This window comes from Heterodontus francisci, chromosome 9, assembly GCF_036365525.1.
Source record: "Heterodontus francisci isolate sHetFra1 chromosome 9, sHetFra1.hap1, whole genome shotgun sequence".
NCBI classification, from domain to species: Eukaryota; Metazoa; Chordata; class Chondrichthyes; order Heterodontiformes; family Heterodontidae; genus Heterodontus; species Heterodontus francisci.
This window is the reverse complement of record NC_090379.1, coordinates 59,056,463-59,074,116: the sequence shown is the minus strand read 5'-3', so window position 1 is coordinate 59,074,116 and position 17,654 is coordinate 59,056,463. Positions and strand designations below refer to the sequence as shown.

The 17,654-nt window shown below is 48.0% G+C and overlaps 1 protein-coding gene and 1 long non-coding RNA gene across 9 annotated transcripts in view; one reads left to right on the top strand and one right to left on the bottom strand.

Annotated features, from left to right (window-relative positions):
- Positions 1–17,654, bottom strand: part of LOC137373803 (E3 ubiquitin-protein ligase pellino homolog 2) — a 416,880-nt gene that overhangs the window by 120,574 nt on the left and 278,652 nt on the right. The gene's annotated exons all lie outside the window — the stretch shown is intronic.
- LOC137373804 (uncharacterized) overlaps positions 16,835–17,654 on the top strand; it is a 29,482-nt gene continuing 28,662 nt past the window's right edge. For both annotated transcript variants that reach the window (XR_010975702.1, XR_010975703.1), the window contains exon 1: positions 16,835–16,952. This is a non-coding gene — a long non-coding RNA (uncharacterized lncRNA). The remainder of the gene's footprint in view (positions 16,953–17,654) is intronic.

The following is a 17,654-nucleotide window of genomic DNA, read 5'->3' as shown; positions in this document are numbered from 1 at the left end:
TCATGCTAATTCATAAATTCTCTCGTCACAACAAAGGGTAGCTCTTAGGACAAAACCCCCTGTGGTTTCCTTGAAGTCACCTGGTTTCCAGTATTTGTTTACTGGTCAAAACCAGGAACATCTTGTCGACCTTGTTTTTTTTAAAAGCATCCATAAAGTTCAGCTATCTCCAGATGTTTCAATGTACATGAAATCTTTTTTTCAGTTTAAAAAAATTTAGATTCCAAAAAATATGAACTGTCATAACACTAGCTGTTCCTCATCCTCACCAGGGGTCCATGACTGCTAATTTCAGAGATGAGAAACTTCCCATTGGCTTCTTCTTCCAGATCGGCTTTGTAAAATAAAGGCTGCATTTGCTGAAAACGCAACAACGAAGTGGCGCAACACTAGCACATGCGTAAATGCAGGCTGATTGACTGAAACATCACTGTCTGTGACATCTCAGGCAGCTGCCAGTAATAAAAATGGCATTGCTCAATTTGTCACAAAAAACAAATTAAACCCAAACCCCCTCAATGGCTGTGATTGCCACCTCCAACTCACCAACAGAATCCCACTCCCTCCTGCTATCGCTGCTTCTCTTCGCCATTCCCTCCTGCGCCTGTCTGCTTGCCTCTCGCTCCCCACCTTGCTGCTACCTCCCGTCAGCCACTTGCTCCCCGCCTTGCTGTTTCAGCCGCTCACTCCCCGCTTTCCCCATCACCCCCCCGCCTCCCAGCACAGCAGGGAGCGATCAACCATGGGAGGGGGGGGGGGCGGGGAAGTGGCAAGGCAGGAGTAATTGGCCGAGGAAGCGGCTGAGGAGAGGAAGGGACGAGGCCGGGAGCGAGCAGCCGAAGTGTCGAGGCGGGGAGGGAGAGGCTGAGGGGGCTAAGTGGCGAGGCTGGGAGTAAGCAGCCGAGTGAGGGGGGGAAGTGAGTGGCCAATACAGGGTTTGTTGGCAGGGAATGGAGGTGGCAATTGCAGCCATTGAGTGGTGAGGCAACGCTTGGATGTAATTACGTCTGGCATCACTGCATGGTGACGTCAATGCGCACATGTGCAGATTCATACTGGCAAACTGGCAAACTGGCAAATGTTCAGTCACACTGATGACGTCGGCAATCGCTCTGCACATGCTCTGCGTTGCCAGTAGACATTCAGTAAAAAAAAATAATCGCAAGTCAGTTTCACAGCTGCAATCAGCGGGAACAGCGGTTTCCGAACTTCAGGAAGATTCTGGGTTTTCCAGTGGGCTCTTAAAAAAAAAAACAGAACGCACTGGAAAACCCCGAATCTGCCCGAAGTTCAGAAACCACTGTTCCGGCTGTCAGTACCTGTCAGCTGGGAAACAGACCTTCGATTTTTTAAATAAACTGACCAACCACAAAGCAGCTCTATTGAGCATTCCCGCCCTCTGCAACTGTCAGAGAGAGAGTCAGAAAGGGGGGGGGGGGGACACAGAGAGTGATAGAGAGAGAGAGAGTCAGAAAGTGGGGACAGAGAGAGAGAGAGAGAGAGAGAGAGAGAGAGATGGGGCAGGGGGGGGGGGGGGGGGAGCGGGAAGGGGCAGAGGGTGGTGGGGTGGAGGAAGAGAGGGGGCCAGAGAGTGGTATGGCAGAGAGGGGGGCTGGGTGGTCAGAGTGGAGGGCAGAGGGGGTGGGGAGTGCAAAGGGGTGGGGAGGGCGGAGAGGGGGAGGGAGGAGGGGGGAGGGTGGAGGGCGTCAGGAAGAGAGAGCGGGAACAGAGAGATACACAGAGAGAGCGGAGACAGAGAGAGAGAGACAGAGCGGGGACGCAGAGAGAGGGAGAGCGGAGACGCAGAGAGAGGGAGAGCGGGGACGCAGAGAGAGGGAGAGCGGGGACGCAGAGAGAGGGAGAGCGGGGACGCAGAGAGAGGGAGAGCGGGGAAGCAGAGAGAGGGAGAGAGGGGACGCAGAGAGAGGGAGAGAGGGGACACCGAGAGAGGGAGAGCGGGGACACCGAGAGAGGGAGAGCGGGGACACCGAGAGAGGGAGAGCGGGGACACCGAGAGAGGGAGAGCGGGGACACCGAGAGAGGGAGAGCGGGGACACCGAGAGAGGGAGAGCGGGGACACCGAGAGAGGGAGAGCGGGGACACCGAGAGAGGGAGAGCGGGGACACCGAGAGAGGGAGAGCGGGGACACCGAGAGAGGGAGAACGTGGACACCGAGAGAGGGAGAGCGGGGACACCGAGAGAGGGAGAGCGTGGTCACCGAGAGCGGGAACACCGAGAGGGAGAGCGGGGACACCGAGAGAGGGAGAGCGGGGACACCGAGAGAGGGAGAGCGGGGACACCGAGAGAGAGAGAGCGGGGTCACCGAGAGAGGGAGAGCGGGGTCACCGAGAGAGGGAGAGCGGGGTCACCGAGAGAGGGAGAGCGGGGTCACCGAGAGAGGGAGAGCGGGGTCACCGAGAGCGGGAACACCGAGAGGGAGAGTGGGAACACCGCGATAGGGAGAGCGGGGACACCGAGAGAGGGAGAGCGGGGACACCGAGAGAGGGAGAGCGGGGACACCGAGAGAGGGAGAGCGGGGACACCGAGAGAGGGAGAGCGGGGACACCGAGAGAGGGAGAGCGGGGACACCGAGAGAGGGAGAGCGGGGACACCGAGAGAGGGAGAGCGCGCGGGGACAAGGAGAGAGTGCGCGGGAACAAGGGGAGAGAACGCGGACAGAGAGACAGAGCGCGGACAGAGAGACAGAGCGCGGACAGAGAGACAGAGCGCGGACAGAGAGACAGAGCGCGGACAGAGAGACAGAGCGCGGACAGAGAGACAGAGCGCGGACAGAGTGGGAGAGCGCGGACAGAGTGGGAGAGCGCGGACAGAGTGGGAGAGCACGGACAGAGTGGGAGAGCACGGACAGAGTGGGAGAGCACGGACAGAGTGGGAGAGCGCGGACAGAGTGGGAGAGCGCGGACAGAGTGAGAGACAGCGGACAGAGTGAGAGACAGCGGACAGAGTGAGAGACAGCGGACAGAGTGAGAGACAGCGGACAGAGTGAGAGACAGCGGACAGAGTGAGAGAGCGCAGACAGAGTGAGAGAGAGCGCAGAGAGAGAGAGAGCGCAGAGAGAGAGAGCGGGGAGAGAGAGAGAGCGGGGACAGAGAGAGAGAGAGAGCGGGGACAGAGAGAGAGAGAGAGCGGGGACAGAGAGAGAGAGAGAGCAGGGACAGAGAGAGAGAGCGGGGACAGAGAGAGAGAGAGCGGGGACAGAGAGAGAATGTAAGTTGTGAGGGGGACATTAAGAGGCTGCAAAGAGTCAACAGGTTAAGTGAGTGGGCAACAAAGTGGCAGATGGAGTATAATAAGGGGAAGGATGAGGTTATTCACTTTTGTAGTAAGAATGGAAAAGCAGAATATTGTTTATAAAGCATGAAACTTGTAAATGTTGATGTTCAGAGAGACTTCGGTGTACTCGTACAAGGAACACAAAGTTAGCGTGCAGATACAGCAAGCAACTAGGAAGGCAAATGACAGGTTGGCTTTTATTGCAAGGGAATTAGAGTACAAGAATAAGACAGATAATATAGGGCTTTGGTGAGACCACACCTGGAGTACTATGCGCAGTTTTGGTCTCCATATCTAAGGAAAAATATACTTGCATGAAGGCAGTACAGCAAAGGTTCACCAGATTGATTCCTGGGATGAGAGGGTTGTCCTATGAGGAGAGGCTGGGTAAACTGGGCTTATACGCTCCGGTGTTTAGAAGAATGAGGTGATCTCATTGAAACATACAAGATTCTGAAGGGGCTTGACAGAGTAGACGCTGAGAGGTTGTTTCCTCTGGCTGGGGAATCTAGAATATGCGGGCAGTCTCAGGATAAGCTGGTTGATCATTTAGGACTGAGGTAAGGAGAAATTTTTTCACTCAGAAGGTTGTGAATCTTTGGAATTATCTACCCAAGACTGTTTGGATGATCAATTATTGAGTATATTCAAGGCAGATGGACAGATGTTTCGTTTCTCAGGTGATCAAGGAATCTGGGGAAAGGGCAAGAAAGAAGAGTTGAGGCAGAAGATTGGCCATGATCATACTGAATGGCAGAGCAGGCTCAAGGGGCCATATGGTCTACTCCTGCTCCTATTTCTTATGTTCTTATCCACTGCATTTACGTTTATCTTTCTTGTTTAATTCTTCAAAGATTTTGGTAAAGTTAGTCAAGCACAGCCTGCTTTTTAGAAGTCTGAGCTAAATTGCATTGATTAATTTACATTTCACCAAGTACTTAGTATTATAGACCACAAGGCTCAATTTTCCTCAGGAGCGGTTTCACTGCTGGAAGTGAGTCCGGCAGGACTTCCAACCACTAGGTTGACCCCAGCCTCATTATCTGTATCTGACCTCCTTTAAGATGAGTAGTTTCCTGGCAGTATGTCTGCTCTAAAGAGAGAGAGAGCGTGCAACTAGTTCTTTTCCCTTATTCGGCCTACCCCGGTGACCTTCCCATTATAAAGATACCTCCTTGATCTGTTGCTGGTCCTTGATTATCCTTTTGCTAATGAGTCTACAGGAGTGTAGTACGCTGGTGCACAATTGGACTGTGCTCTGAGTTTGCATATGGCAAGTGGTTGAGATGAACTGAGGGAGAATAGGCAGTTCAGGAGGAGGTGGGAGATTGCAGGCGCAAGGGAGGAATTAGATTTGTGGGTGCAATGGGAAGTTTTATGAACACCTGGTGTAGGCCTCAGGCCCCAAGTAAGAGCCGATAGGTCTCATTTTAGTGGCCATGTTCTTTCTGTGAGCCAGACAGTGTCAGAGGATATTTACAATCTATAGTAATGACTTAGATGGAGAGACAGAGAGTAATGTATCTAAGTTTTCTGATGATACAAAGGTAGGTGGAAAGGTATGCTGTGGGGAGGACACAGAGAGGCTGCAAAGAGATATAGACAGGTTAAGTGAGTGGGCAACAAGATGGCAGATGGAGTATAATGTAGGGAAGTGTGAAGTTCTGCACTTTGGTCGTAAGAATAGAAAAGTAGAATATTTTTTTTAAAAGGTGTGAAACTTGTAAGTGTCGATGTTCAAAGAGACTTGGGTGCACTTGGACAAGGAACGCAGAAAGTTAACATGCAGGTACAGTAAGCAATAAGGAAGGCAAATGGCATGTTGGCCTTTATTGCAAGGGGTTTGGAGTATAATATTAAGGAAGTATTGCTACAATTGTACAGGGCTTTGGTGAGACCATATCTGGAGTACTGTGTGCCATTTTGGTTTCCACATTTAAGAAAGGATATACTTGAATTGGAGGCGGTACAGCGAATGTTGACTAAATTGGTCCCTAGGTTGAGGGGGTTGTCCTATGATGAGAGGCTAAGTAAATTGGGCCTGTATTCTCTGGAGTTTAGAAGAATAAGAGGTGATCTCATTGAAACATATAAGATTCTAAAGGGGCTGGTTAGACACAGAGAGATTATTTCTGCTGGTCAGAGAATCTAAAACACAGGGGCACAGTCTCAGGATAAGGGGCCGATCATCTTGGACTGAGATGAGGAGGGTTTTGTGGATGCGCCATCGATGTATAAATTTAAGGCTGGGACAGACAGATTTTTGGTCTCGCAGGGAATTTAGGGGTATGGCAAGCAGGCGGGAAAGTGGAGTTGAATCCTATGATCAGCCAGGATCGTTTTGAATGGCAGAGCAGGCTTGATGGACCATACGGTCTACTCCTGCTCCTATTTCTTGTGTTCTTATGTTTAACTGCAGAGGCATGACACACTGGTTGAGGGGTGGATCACACTCAACAACAACTTACATTAATATAGCGCCATTAACATAGTAAAGCGTCACAGGAGCGTCAAACAAAATTTGACACTGAGCTATATAAGGAGACGTTAGGACAGATGACCTACAAACTTGATCAAAGGGATAGGTTTTACAGAGCATCTTAATAAAGGAGAGAGTGGTAAAGAGATGGAGGTGTTAGGGAGGGAATTCCAGAGCTAAGGGTCCAGGTTGCTGAAAGCACGGCCAACAAATTGAGGGTGCACAAGGGGCCAGAAGTGGAGGATTGCAGAGACCTTAGAGAGATGTAGGAGGTTACAGAGATAGGGAGTGGTGATATCATGAAGGGATTTGAAAATAAAGATGAGAATTTTAAAATTTACAGTGTTGCCAGACCAGGAGCCAATGTAGCTCAGTGAGCATAGGAGTGATAGGTGAATGGGATTTGGTGCGAGTTTTGATACAGGCTGCACAGTTTTGAATGAGCTCAAGTTTATGGAGGGTAGAAGATGCAAGGGTAGCCAGGACAAAGGCATCGGTGAGGATTTCAGAAACTGATGGGGAGATGAGGTGGGGTGGAGTAGGGCAACGTTACGGAGATGGATCTAGGCAGTATTAGTGAAGGTGTAGATAGGTGGTTGGAAGCTCATCTTGGGGTCAAATATGACATCAAGGTTGCAAATAGTCTGGATCAGCTTCAGATAATTGCCAGGGAGAGGGATGGAGTTGGTGGCTGGGAAACAGAGTTTGTAGCGGGGACCCAAGTCAATGGCTTCAGTCTTCCCAATATTTAATTGGAGGAAATTTCTGCTCATCTAGTGCTGGATATTGGACAAGCAGTGTTGGCAAATTAGAGACAGTGGAAGGGTTGAGAGAGGCGGTGGTGAGTTAGAGCTGGATGCCGTCAGTGTACACGTGGAACCTGATGTATTTTTTGGATGATGTCAGCAAGGGGAAGCATGAAGATGAGAAATAGAAACCATAACAGTCCCCATCTCCACAGCGGAGTGTGTTCCTGTGTACATTGAGAGGGAGATACATTCTGCGAGGCTCCAGGATTCCATCACATTCAGTTCCATATTTCCTCCCAAGGAGCAGGTAATGTAAAAAAAATCCGAGCTGCTCACTGACGTTCGTGTTCCCCCAAGTCATCTCTCCTTGGTAGAAAATAACGTAACGTAACACAAAAATCCGAGTGTATCAGGCCTGTGTCCTCAGTGCCTTGCTCTATGGCAGCGAGGCCTGGACAACGTATGTCAGCCAAGAGTGACGTCTCAATTCATTCCATCTTCGCTACCTCCGGATAATACTTGGCATCAGGTGGCAGGACCGTATCTCCAAAACAGAAGTCCTCGAGGTGGCCAACATCCCCAGCTTATACACACTACTGAGTCAGCGGCGCTTGAGATGGCTTGGCCATGTGAGCCGCGTGGAAGATGGCAGGATCCCCAAAGACACATTGTACAGCGAGCTCGCCACTGGTATCAGATCCACCGGCCGTCCATGTCTCCGCTTTAAAGACGTCTGCAAACGTGACATGAAATCCTGTGACATTGATCACAAGTTGTGGGAGTCAGTTGCCAGCGTTCGCCAGAGCTGGGGGGCAGCCATAAAGACGGGGTTAAAGTGTGGCGAGTCGAAGAGACTTAGTAGTTGGCAGGAAAAAAGACAGAGGCGCAAGGGGAGAGCCAACTGTGTAACAGCCCCGACAAACAAATTTCTCTGCAGCACCTGTGGAAGAGCCTGTCACTCTAGAATTGGCCTTTACAGCCACTCCAGGCGCTGCTTCACAAACCACTGACCACCTCCAGGCGCTTATCCATTGTCTCTCGAGATAAGGAGGCCAAAGAAGATATTACAAATAGATATTTTGGCATCCCATTGTAACTAATAGAAAAAAACCCAATGTACAGAAGCTGAAGATTTGAATACCCACGTACATTCACACACATTTGACAGAAGTACCTCATAATAGACCTATTAGCAAAATTAAAGCCCATGGCATTAAAGGGACAGTGACGGTATGGATACAAAATTGGCTATGGGACAGAAAGCAGGCAGCAGTAACTGTTTTACAGACTGGATAGTAGTATACAGTTGTGTTCCCAGGGGGTCATTATTAGGATCACTGCTCTGTTTGAAATATATTAATATAAACATATATACCCCAGAAAGCTGTGGCTGTTCAGTCATTGAGCATATTGAAGACAGATGTTGATAGATTTTTGGGTAGTAAGGGAATTAAGGGACACGGAGATAGTGAGGGAAGGTGAATTTGAGGTAGATCAGCCAGACGCAAAGGGTCAAATGGCCTACCCCAGCTCCTGTTTCTTATGTAATGACTTGGACTTGGGTATACAAGGCATAATTTCAAAGTTTATGACGGATGTCAATGCCTTCGAAAGTGTGCAGAAGAAATTTAGTGGAATGGTACCAGAGATGAGGGGCTTCAATCGGGGTGAAGGATACTTACTCAGATTGGAGGAAGGTAGAAAGTAGTGTTCCATAAGGGACCATTGTTACTTATAATTGATGTTAATGATTTGGACTTAGGAATAATAACTCAATCAAAATTTGTAGATAATACCAAACTGAGGAAGAATGCAATATAATCCAAAACGATTTACAAAACTTGCAGACTGGGCAGTTAAGTGGCAAATCAACTTAAACATTGATAAACGTGAGGTGTGAAAATCAGAAACATCACCTACACCCTAGAAAATAAGAAACTGAATGGTGTAGAACAGGATTGTCCAACGTTCTTGCATGGAAGGGTGTCATGTAAACCCGATATGTCAAAGGGGAAAGATTAATCAGTTGGAACCTTAGATTAAACTATTACTAGAAAATCTTATGCCATGCAGGCCCCCACCTGCCAAGGATGAGGCACATTAATTTCACCACACAGACATTAAATTTCAAATTGTTGCTGTGAAGAACAGAAGGCCTGTTACAAGGGGTTGCCAGACTCCTGGCTATAAAGACATTTTTGCACATTAACAGACAGTGTCTTGGAACAAAGGAGTTATCCCCTGCTCCAATACAATCCACAAACAGACGTGATCAGACCAGTTAGTCACATGACTAACTAGCTGTTGCAGAGTTTGAACTGAGTTTTAAATTGGAGAGACAGTGTTTGAACTGGCAGAAAGCTTTTTGCTCCTGGTCGGAGAACACCACTCCTGGGTGGCTCGCCATGGCCTCTCCTGTCTGTCATTCGGCTCCCATCTCTTTCTCATGGAACTTCAAAAACCCACTGAAGACACATGAACCCCAAGAGAGAAAAGTCTCCTATAGTGAACAAGGTTTAAGAAGAATACTGGGCCCCAACAGATCTACCTACAAGCAAGGACTCTACAGTGAGCTTGAAGACCCATAACAAAAACTCTTCAGATATTGCCTCAAACTTTTCCACTTTATTTCTTCTGCTCTTTTCTGTCCTTATCTGCATGTGTATGGCATGTGCATGCTGGCATGGGCACTTCGTGTATCCGTAGGCATTAACCGAATTAGAGTTTAAGTTTAATAAATTTCACTTTTCTTCTTTAAACCTAAGAAAACCTGTGTGTGCGCTGGTTTCTTTGCCTTATAATTGGAAAGCAGTGAACAAGGGTTCACCAAGGAGGAGCTAAAAACAGTGTGTTTAAAATTAAACCCTGTTACAGTAAGACCAGGTAAAGGCTGAAAGGGAACTCTAGACCTCACACACACACACAAATGGATTACAGAGGGAAAATAGATTTTGTGGTTGGGTTAAAGTCTGGAATAAATGGGATCTAAATACGATATATTAGTCCCACAGTCCTCAGTTGAAATTGTAGTCCCGACGTCCTTGCTGGGCCATGTGCTGGGTTGCGGGCTTGCTTTTCTCAGGGCTCCTGAAGGCAGGTAAGGGGTTTGATTCTTGTCCCCTGGTTGCTGGCTGTGGCGGCCTGTAGGCTTGAGGGAGTTCCCAGTTGCAGCCAGATCTTCTTTTGATATTTACTGACAAGAGAGAGGCTGCTTCGTTGATGGCTTGTCAGTTACTCTGTCTCTGTGACAAAGATTTCAGTTTCTCCAGAGCTGCGCAGGCAGTCACATGACACTATCAAGCCCCTTTGTACTTTTAATGAGGTTTTTCTGGAATCTTCTCTGAGATTCAAGGTGCTACACCTCCAGATGTCCAGTCACACTTGGAGGGGGTTGGCTCTTTCAAAGTCAATGTGTGCAGATGGCCCTGACGACCGTGTTGATAAGGCCATTCTAGGTAATTTAATCACTGAGAACACCCCACTGTTCTGGGTAGGTTGAATGAGACTTGTCGTCTCCAGTTTGATCTTTTGGTGTTTCAAATGTAAATTGCAGTGGCCATCTTGGTGCCAGTTTACTTTTAAAAAGTTACCTGTAAGTGTTACGAATGTGTGTGAATGTGGAGCATATTTTTAGCAATTTTAACCAGGCTAGAGTGTTACGAGTAATAAAGTTACATCTTTCTTGTTTAAACTCAAGAAAACCAGTCTGTTTGGTTCTTTTGCAATTACATTTGCAATTAAATTAGAGGAACAGGAGCAAGCACTCACGGAGGTGGTAAGTTCAACCACTGTGTTAAAGAAGGATAAATCCTGTTGCGCTCACACCAGAGAAGGGACGAAAGGGGAGCCTGAGATCCCCTCCTCACCTGGCCGTAACAGGGGCCACATTACAATTTTTGCCCTATATAGGGGGCCGGTGAGCAAATTTTGGAAAGATAAAGGCATTAAAAATTTATCCTATCAAAACAACAACAAATGTGCATTTTTGTGAAGAAGCTTTAAATGAGAAGACTAATTTATTGACTTACTTTCTCATCACTACATTGTAAACTGATTTAGTGACACACCTGGCTTTGTTTTTGCTTGCATAAGTAGTCAATCTCTGCCTGCACATTTGACGTAGTGATGCAGAGTATTCTGGATAGTTTTCCATCTGTCAGGAGAGACCTTGATCTCTCCCTGTCTGCACTCTGTCTCTCGCTCTTTTCCCCCCTCTCCGACTAGGGGACAAAGATTGAAAGGTTTGGGCAAAAGATGCGGGGGAATATGAGGAAGCACTTTTTTTTAATGCAGCGGGTGGTAATGACCTGGAACTTGTTGCCCACAAGGGTGATGCAAGCGAAGACCATTAATGACTTCAAGAGGAAGTTGGATGGCCAACTGAGAAAAATAGACTTGCAGGGCCACAGGGATCAAGCCGGGGAGCGGGACTGACCGCATAGCTCCATGGAGAGCCAACAGGGACTCAATAGGCTGAATGGCCTCCTTCTGTGCCGTAAATAGTTGACTATGACTCTCTGACTATCTCTCCCCACCCCTCCATCTCTCTTTCTCCCCTCTCTTCCCCCCCCTCTTTCTGTCCCTCTCTTTGTCCCCACCATCTCTCTCTGCCCCCTCTCTGTCTCTCTCCCTTTCTTCCCCCTCTCTCTTACTGCCCCCCACCCCATCCCTCTCTCCGTGGCCTATTCCTGCAGCTAATTCATATGTTCGGCGCTCCCTCTCTCTCCCCCCATCTCTCTGTGTCTTCCTTACTCATTGCTCTGTGTTCCCCGCTCCCTGGTCCTTGCCTGCTGCTCCCACTCAGTGTTCCCCACTCCCTGCTCAGTGTTCCGTGCGGCAGCCATTCCCATGATTGGAAACTTACCATGCCTGTTGAATTTAAGTTGGGATGGCAAGTGTAGGTTGGAACCTGCCCAGTGTGTAGGATACAGAACATCTACTAAACCGTGTGAAAGCAGCAGGGGCTGATCGCAGGATGCCTGTTTCACATTCTAGCAATCAGTGCTAATGCTGTCCGGACAGCCCCCGTCAGTCACAGGGAGTGACCAATCACAGACAGGGGCTCCTCCCCCTCACCCATCACCCATCAGACATAGGCCCCGCCTATTCCATCTGCCTGACATACAGGGGAGCCGCCAATTAGAGCCAAACCACGGGCAGATTGACAGGCCAGATTCTGGCCTGCAGGCCATATATTGGACAACTCTGGTGTAGATGATCAAAAGGATCTAAGGATACTGGTAAACAAGTCATTAAAATCAGCTTTGCAGGTCAGCAAAGCAATGCTAACAAAGTACTGGGGTTTATTTCAAGGGGTGTAGAATTCAAAAGTAGTACAGTTATGCCAAACCTATATAAGACCCTGACTAGGCTGCACTTATAAATAAAACACAATTCTGATCTCCATACTATAAAAAAGGGCATAGAAGCACCTGAGGAACAGCTTAAAAGATTTGTAAGAATGGCACTAGAACTGAGAAATTACAACTTTCAGGTAAGATTGGAAAGGTTGGGCCTTTTGTCTATAGAAAAGGAAAGCCATAGAGGTAACCTGATAGAGGTCTTTAAAATTATGAATTGGTTGGACAGGGTTGATGTGGAGAGAATGTTTTCACTTGCGAGAGGATACAAAACTAAGGGCCATCATTACAAAATAGTTACTAATAAATCCAATAGGGAAATAAGGAGAAATCTCTTGAATCAGAATGGTAAGAATGGGGAACTCACTATCACAGGAAGTGGTTGAGGCAAACATGGGCAAAGAAACTTGCTGCTGATTACCAACTATTGCCTTCTTCAGCTGATGTACTCCTCCATGGTGAACACCAAGGGCTCAGAATGTACTCTGGCAGGAGAGTCCAATGTCCATCACCAAGAATAGTTTGGTAGCGCTACTACTGAGTGAGCTGGCCAAGTCCTGAAGGACACAGCTGCCAGGCTGGGCTTGCAGCATTTGGGAGAGAACCAACACAAGAGGGAAACCTACTTTATCTATCTCATACTCACTAACTTATCGGTCACAGATGCATCTGTCTGTGGCAGCATTGGTAGGAGTGACCACCGCACAGTCCTTGTGGACTGAGTACACCCTCCAGTGTGCTGTGTGGCACTACCACCATTCTAAATGGGATAGATTTAGAACAGATCTGGCAACTCAAAACCAGGCATTCATCAGGCTGTCTGCCATCAGCAGCAGCAGTACTGCAGTCCACCACAATCTGTAACCCTGGCATTCCCTCATTCTACCATTATTATCAAGCCAGAGGACCAACCCTGGTTCAATGAAAAGTGTGTAAAAACATGCCAGAAACAGCGCCAGGCATATCTAGAAAAGAGATGTCAGCCTGGTGAAGCTACTACAGACTACATGAATGCGAAACAGCAGAAGCAGCATGTTATAGACAGAATTAAGAAATCCCACAACAAATGGATCAGATCAAAGCTCTTCAGTTCTGCAACATCCAGTCATGAATGGTGGGCAATTAAACAACTAACAGGAGAAGCAGGCTCAATGAACATCCCTATCCTCAATGATGGCAGAGCACAGCATGTGAGTGCAAAAGACAAGGCCAGAAGGGCCGAGTGAATGATCCATCTTGGCCTTCTCCTGAGGGCCTCACCATTAAAGAAACCAGTCTTCAGCCAATTCCATTCGCTCCATCGGTTATCAAGAAATGGCTGAGCACACTGGATACAGCAAAAGCTATTGGCCCCGACAACATCCCGGCTGTGGTGCTGAAGAGTTGTGATTTAGAACTAGCCATGCCTTTATCCAGTACAGCTGGCATCTACCTGACAAAGTGGAAAATTGCCCAGGTATGCCTGTCTGCAAATAGCAGGACCAATCCAATTTGGTCAATTATTGCCCCATCAGTCTACTCTCAATCAGCAAAGTAATGGAAGGTGGCATTGACAGTGCTATCAAGCAGCACTTTCTCCTCAATAACCTGCTCAATGATGTTCAGTTTGGGTTCCTCCAGGACTACATGGCTCCAGGCCTCATTACAGTCTTTGTCCAAAAATGGACAAAAGAGATGAGGTGACATCAAGGAAGCATTCTACCGAGTATGGCATCAAGGAGCCCTAGTAGAATTGAAGCCAATGGGATTCGGGGGAAAACTCACCACTTATTGGAGCCATATCTAGCACAAAGAAAGATAGTTGTGGTTGTTGGAGGCCAATCATCTCAGTCCCAGGACATCATAGAATTGTAGGAAATAGGAGCAGGAGTAGGCCATTTGGCCCATCGAGCCTGCTCCGCCATTCAGACAGATCATGGTTGATCATCTACCTCTACGCCATTTTTCCGCACTATCCCCATATCCATTGATGTCATTACTTTCCAGAAATCTATTGATTTCTGTCTTGAACATGCTCAATTATTGAACTTGCACAGCCCTCTGGGGTACAGAATTCTACAAATTCACCACCCTCTGAGTAAATTCCTCCTCATCTCAATCTTAAATGACCTGCCCCTTAACTCTGAGTGTCCCCTGGTTCTAGACTCACCAGCCAGAGGAAACATCCTATCCACATCTACCCTGTCACGCCCTGTAAGAATTTTATAAGTTTTAATGAGATCACTTCTCATTCTTCAAAGCTCTAGAGAATACAGGCCCAGTTTCTGCAATCTCTCCTCATAAGACAATCCCACCACCCCAGGGATTAGTCTGGTGAACCTCAGTTGAACTCCCTATATGGCAAGTATATCCTTCCTTAGATAAGGAGACCAAAATTGTATACAGTACTCCAGGTGCAGTCTCACCAAGGTTTTATACGATTGCAGCAAGTCATCTTTACTCCTGTACTCAAATCCCCTTGCAATGAAGGCCAACATATCATTTGCCTTCCTAATTGCTCGATGGGCCATATGATCCACGTCTGCTCCTATTTGTTGTGTCCTTGTGCATACTAGCTTTTAGTGACTCATGAACAAGGACACCCAGGTCTCTTTGGACAGCAACACTTCCCAACCTCTCACCATTTAAGTAATACTCTGCCTTTCTGTTTTTTTTTCTACCAAAGTGGATCACTTCACACTTAATCACATTACATCACTGCAGGAGTTCCTCAGGGTAGTGTCCTAGGTCCAATCTTCAGCTGCTTCATCAACGACCTTCCCTCCATCATAAGATCAGAAGTGGGGATGTTTGCTGATGATTGCACAGTTTTCAGTTTCATTCGCAACTCCGCAGATAATGAAGCAATCCGTTCCCACATGCAAAAACAGCTGGACAAAATCCAGGCTTGGGCTAAGTGGCCCAAATAACATTTGCGCCACACAAGTCCCAGGCAATGACTATCTCCAACAGAAGAAAGCCTAAATACCACCCCTTAACATTCAACAACATTACCATCACCAAATCCTCCACCATCGACATCCTGGGGGGTCATCATTGGCCAGACACTTAACTGGACTGACCACTACTGTGGTTACAAGAGCAGGTCAGAGGCTGAGTATTCTGCAGCGAGTGGCTCACTGCCTTTCCACAATCTACAAGGCACAAGTCTGGAATGTGAAAGGGGTGCAGCTCCAACAACGCACCCCCAGCCACCAACTTAAAAACACCGCCAGCACACAGTGCGTTGAATTTAGCGATCCTGTTGTGGGTCCCAACAGCAGATCCGGAAGCAGGCACTGTCTCTGCTCGTCACGTGTGCAGCGGACCCACTGCAATCACGCAGCAGGTGGGGAAATACAATATTGGAGGCATGGGGCCCGTCCAATTATGCAGCGGGGGTGAGCTCCGAGGTGCAGATTACCTCGTCAGCTGACCCCTCAGCAGTGGGTGCCATACTTAAAGCACTACCAGCCCTGCTCGTATTGCTACCTTTCATGCATGGTTGACATGATGAGATTTGCAATGCCTAATCCACACATGTTTGTGTTCTCTCATGCAGGTCAGTGTCTGCAGGAGACTGCAGTAGAAGGAGGACATAATTCCACCTCTGAGGAGGATCCAGAGAGGCACCATTCTGTGACACTCCTGCACCTTCTAACAGTGCAAATAGTTTCAACTCGGTGGGTTTCTGCTCAGCTGTAGAATCAGGGTCACAAGCTGGTGAGAGCACCGCACACGTGCCCGAGCAGCTGGCTGAGGCTGAGATAGCTGAGGCCACTGACAGTCGGAGGACTGTGGGCAGCCAGGCCATGCTGAGCCCCAGGCTCATGACAAGCCTCTGTTGTCGACAGCACAGGGCATGCTGGAGTTGCAGAGAGGGGTAAGGCAACATCTGGCGGAGATGCCAAAAACAGTGTGCAGCCATGAGTGGATGATGGAGGAGTCCATCCATGCCATGAATGCTGCCACGCCTCAGGCATATAAGCGCATGGCTTCCTCCACCAAGAGGTTGGCGATCCTCTTGAAGAGTCAGATCCCACAAATGCGCACAGACCTGCACACCATCGCCTTGGCCATAACCTCGCGCAGCACTGGTAAGGCAAGAGAAGGACAAGGCACCTGGTGTCGTCTCCAGCTCTTTGACCGTCTCTGATGAACAGGGAGGTTCAAGTGAGCCTTAAAAGGAAGGAGAGGTTGACCTCCACAGCTGTTGGCTCCCCTCAGGGTGCTCTGAGTATGGATAGCAGCTCCTCAGCCCCTCCACCAGTGAGTACAGCTCTAGCCACGATACGTGAGGGGAGTCCCTGCACCTAGGCAGGATACCCTCAAGCAGCCAGGGCCCTCCAGGTCAAAGTCATCACAGGCGACGGGACAGCCTGATCAGTAGCCTGCCTCCAGCCTGTGGATGGATGAATTGATAGCACAAACAGAAATAAACGGGCAGTTACAGAGAAGTGGTTGCAAGGTGACCAAGGTTGGGAACTAAATATTCAAGGGTATTTGACATTTAGGAAGTATAGGAAGAAAAGAAAAGGAAGTTGGGTAGCTCTATTAATAAAGGATGAGTACAGTACAATAGCAAGAAATGATCTTGGCTCGGAAGAGCAAGATGTAGAATCGGTTTGGGTAGAGATAAGAAATAGCAAAGGAAAGAAGTCACTGGTGGGAGTAGTTCATAGGCCCCCTAAAAGTAGCTACACTGTAAGACAGAATATGAATTAAGAAATAATGGGAGCTTGCAGGAAAGGTACTGCAATAATTATGGGCAATTTTAATCTTCATATCGATTGGACTAATCAAAATGGCAAAGGCAGCCTGGACAATGAGTTCATAAAGTGTAATAGGGGAAGTTTCTCAGAACACATTCTGGAACCAAACCAGGAGCAGGCTATTTCAGGCCTGGTAATGTGTAATGAGACAGGATTAATAAATGACCTCATAGTAAAGGATCCTCTAGGCCAGAGTGATCATACATGATAGAAGTTCACATTCAGCTTGGATCTGAAACTAGGGCCTTAAACCTAAATAAAGGCAATTACATGGTTATGAAGAGTCGGATAAAGTGGACTGGGAAAATAAGTTATAAAGGTAAGACAGTAGGAGAAGCAGTGGCAAACATTTAAGGAGTGTTAGCACCGCAGCCTCACAGCTCCAGGGACCCGGGTTCGATTCTGGGTACTGCCTGTGCAGAGTTTGCAAGTTCTCCCTGTGACCGCGTGGGTTTTCGCCGGGTGCTCCGGTTTCCTCCCACAGCCAAAGACTTGTAGGTAATAAGGTAAATTGGCCATTGTAAATTGCCCCTAGTGTAGGTAGGTGGTAGGGAATATGGGATTACTGTAGGGTTAGTATAAATGGGTGGTTGTTGGTCGGCACAGACTTGGTGTTCCGAAGGGCCTGTTTCAGTGCTGTATCTCTAACTAAAAATAAAATAAATAAATTAAATAAAACTCTCAACACAAATATATTCACTGAGGAAGAAAGACGATGGGAAGGATGCACTATCCATGGCTAACTAGGGAAGTTAAGGATGGTATCAAATCAAAAGAAAAGGCATACAATGCTGCATCGATTAGAGGTAGGCCAGAAGACTGGGAAAATTTTAGAAACCAGCAGTGGAGGAGTGTCGCTCAGGCATCTCATTGTCATGCAAGGCCTGCCTCCTCTGCAGTGCTAGTTTGTGCAGAGCACAGCAGACCACCAGGATACGCGAGACCCTTCCAGGGTCAAACTGCGAGGGCTCCACTGGATTGATCCAGGCACCGGAACCTCATCTTCAGCAGCCCAATGGCC